Raw genomic sequence first — 4,519 nt, 5'->3', positions numbered from 1 at the left:
TACATGATCTGACGCTACCAGAGGCAGATCTAGGAAGAGCAGATCATTCTAAGTAGCACAAACAAACAATAGGAATCACAAAAATGGGGAGACAGAGAAACAACCCCCTATGAAAAGGAAAGGTAGGATCCCCAGAGACAGTGCTAAATGAAATAGAAGGGAGCAAAATATCAGATACAGAATTCAAAACATGGATTATGGAGAAGCTGAGTGAGCTCAGTGGAAACTACAAAGAACTCCAGGGAAACTAAAAAGAACTCCAGAAAAACTACAATGAACTTACAGAGAATTACATAAGCATGAAAAAGGACATAGAAGCTATCAATAAGAGCCAGGAGGAAATGAAGAATATGATCTCTGAATTGAAGAACACAGTAGAAAGAATTAAACGCAGGCTAGAGGAAGCAGAAGATCGGATCAGCGAGCTGGAGGACAACGTACACAAAAACTCCCAGACAATGGAACAAAATGAAAAAAGACTGAACAAGACTGAAGAGGTTCTAAGACAGCTGCAGGACAACATGGAACGTAATAATATCCGTATCATAGGAATTTCAGAAGGAGAAGAAGAAGAGCAAGGGATAGAAAACCTCTTTGAAAAACTAATGACAGAAAACTTCCCTAACATGAGGAGAGAAAGAGTCACGCAAATCCAGGAAGCACAGAGGGTCCCAATGAAGATGAACCCCAACAGGCCCACCTCAAGACACATCATAATTAAAATGGCAACATTCAAAGACAAAGAGAGATTCCTAAAAGCAGCAAGAGAGAAACAACTAATAACATACAAGGGAGCTCCAATAAGGCTATCCACAGATTTCTCAGCAGAAACACTACAAGCCAGAAGGGAATGGCAAAAAATATTCGAAGCAATGAAAAACAAAGGCCTACAACCTAGAATACTATAACCAGCAAAGCTCTCATTCAAAATGGAGGGTGAAATAAGGAGCTTCCAAGACAAAAGAAGGCTAAAAGAATACATCTCCACCAAACCAGCAATGCAAGAGATGCTAAAGGGTCTGCTTTAAGAAGATAAAGAAACAGAGAGAGACAGAGAAGAACACGAGTACAAAGGGGAAAAATGACAATGAATAAGTACTTATCGGTAATAACCTTAAATGTAAATGGATTAAATGCTCCAATTAAAAGACATAGGGTAGCTGAATGGATTAGAAAGAATGACCCACATATATGCTGTCTACAAGAGACCCAACTTAGAACAAAAGATCTACACAGACTGAAAGCAAAGGGATGGAAGAAAGTATTTCAAGCAAATGGACATGAAAAAAAGCCAGAGTAGCAATACTTATATCAGACAAAACAGATTTCACAGCAAAGTCCATAAAAAGACACAAAGAAGGGCATTTCATAATACTTAAGGGAAAAATGCACCAAGAAGATATAACCCTTATAAATATATATGCACCCAACTTAGGAGCACCCAAATATATAAGGAAAATTTTGAAAGACTCCAAGAAAGATATAGAAAGCAACACACTCATAGTAGGGGACTTTAACACCCCATTGTCTACAATGGACAGATCTTCGAAGCAAAGAAACACCAAAGATATTGAGGCACTGAACAACACTCTAGATCAAATGGACTTAGTTGATATATATAGGAGTTTTCACACCAAAGAAGCAAAATATACATTTTTCTCAAGTGCACATGGAACATTTTCCAAGATAGAACACATGGTAGGACACAAAACAAGCCTTAACAAATTCAAGAAAATTGAAATTATATCAAGCACCTTCTCAGATCACAATGGCTTAAAATTGGAAATCAACCTCAAGGAAAAAACTCAAAGACATTCAAACTCATGGGGAATGAATAACATGCTATTAAATAATGAATGGGTTAACAATGACATCAAGGAAGAAATCAAAAAGTTTCTGGAAACTAATGATAATGAACTCACAACAACCCAAAACCTATGGGTTACAGCGAAAGCAGTCCTAAGAGGAAAGTTCATAGCAATACGGGCCTATCTAAAAAAGCTAGAAGAATCTCTAATAAAAAATTTAACCCTACAGCTACAAGAACTAGAGGAAGAACCACAAGCAAAGCCCAGATCAAGTAGAAGGAAGGAAATCATCAAGATCAGAGCACAATTAAATGATATAGAGTCTAAACTAACAATTCAAAAAATCTACAAAAGTAGGAGCTGGTTCTTTGAAAAGAAAAACAAAATTGACAAGCTTCTAACCAGGCTCATCAAGAAAAAAAGAGAGAGAACCCAAATATATAAAATCAGAAACGAAAGAGGAGAAATCACAACTGATACAACAGAAATACAAAGGATTATAAGAAATTATTACGAACAACTGTATGGCAAGAAATTTGACAACCTAAAAGAAATGGACAAATTCCGGGAAACCTATAGTCTTCCCAAACTGAATCAAGAAGCAGAAAGTCTGAATAGACCAATAACAGCTAGTGAAATTGAAGCAGTAATCAAAAAACTCCCAGCACACTAAAGCCCTGGACCGGATGGCTTCACAAGTGAATTCTACAAAACATTTAGGAAAGAACTAACTCCTATCCTCCTCAGACTATTCCAAAAGATCCAAGAAGAGGGAAGACTCCCAAACTTGTTCTATGAAGCCAGTATTACCCTAATTCCAAAACCAGGTCAAGACACAACAAAGAAAGAAAACTACAGGCCAATATCGCTGATGAACATAGATGATAAAATCCTAAACAAAATATTGGCAAACCGGATCCAGCAACACATTAGAAAGATCATACACCACAATCAAGTAGCATTCATCCCAGGGATGCAAGGATGGTTTAATATTCACAAATCAATAAACGTAATACAACACATTAACAAAATGAAACACAAAAACCGCATGATCATATCAATAGATGCAGAAAAAGCATTTGATAAAGTACAACACACATTTATGATAAAAACTCTCAGCAAAATGGGAATAGAGGGAGCATACCTCAACATAATAAAGGCCATATATGAGAAACCTGAGTCAACATCATACTCAATGGGAAAAAATGACAGCATTCCCCCTGAGATCAGGAACAAGACAAGGATGTCCACTCTCTCCACTCCTATTAAACATAGTCTTGGAAGTTCTAGCCACAGCAATCAGACAAGAAAGAGAAATAAAAGTCATCCGAATTGGAAAAGAGGATGTAAAAATGTAATTATTTGCAGATGACATGATAGTGTACATAGAAAACCCTATAGACTCCACAAAAAAACTACTCAACCTAATAAGTTAATTCGGCAAATTAGCAGCATACAAAGTCAATATTAAGAAATCGAAGGCATTTTTATACACCAACAATAAAAACTCAGAGACAGAAACTGAAAGAAAAATTCAATTTACCATAGCAACAAGAAAAATAAAATACCCAGGAATAAACTTAACCAAGGAGGTAAAAGACCTGTACTCAGAAAACTACATAACACTGAAGAAAGAAATTAAAGAAGATACAAATAAATGGAAGCATATACCATGCTCATGGATGGGAAGAATCAACATCATTAAAATGTCCATACTACCCAAAGCAATTTATAGATTCAATGCAATCCCTATTAAAATACCAGCAACATATTTCACAGACCTAGAACAAATACTTCAAAAATTTATATGGAACCAAAAAAAAAAAAAAAAAAAAAAAAGCACAAATAGCCACAGCAATTTTGAGGAAGAACACAGTAGGAGGAATCACAATACCTGATATCAAACTATACTACAAGGCCACGGTAATCAAAACAATCTGGTACTGGCATAAAAACAGACATATAGGTCAATGGAACAGAATAGAGAGCCCAGAAATAAACCCGGGTTCATATGGTCAGCTAATATTTGACAAAGGGGGAAAGAACATCAAATGGGTTGAAAAGAGCCTCTTCAACAAATGGTGTTGGGAGAACTGGACAGCGACATGGAAAAAAATGAAACTAGACCACCAACTTACACCACACACAAGAATAAACTCAAGATGGATTAAAGACTTAAATGTAAGCCGTGATACCATAAAAGTCCTAGAGGAAAAAATAGGCAGGAAAATTTCAGATATCCCACGTAGCAACATTTTCACTGATATATCTCCTAAGGCAAGGGAAATAAAGGAAAGAATAAACAAATGGGACTACATCAAACTAAAAAGTTTCTGCTCAGCTAAAGAAAACATCAGCAAGATGAAAAGGAAACCAACCATATGGGAAAATATATTCGCCAATGACATCTCAGACAAGGGATTGATCTCCAAAATATATAAAGAACTCATACGACTCAACACCAGGAAGACAGACAACCCAATTAAAAAATGGGCAAAGGACCTAAACAAACACTTCTCCAAAGAAGATATACAGAGGGCCCATAGACATATGAAAGTATGCTCAACATCACTAGCCATCAGAGAGATGCAAATAAAAACCACAATGAGATACCACCTCACACCAGTCAGAATGGCCATCATCAACAAATCAACAAACAACTTGTGCTGGAGAAGATGCGGAGAAACGGGAACCCTGGTGCACTGCTGGTG

This window comes from Furipterus horrens, unplaced genomic scaffold (assembly GCF_987537825.1).
Source record: "Furipterus horrens unplaced genomic scaffold, mFurHor1.1.pri manual_scaffold_17, whole genome shotgun sequence".
Lineage (NCBI taxonomy): Eukaryota > Metazoa > Chordata > Mammalia > Chiroptera > Furipteridae > Furipterus > Furipterus horrens.
This window is presented reverse-complemented; position numbering follows the sequence as displayed.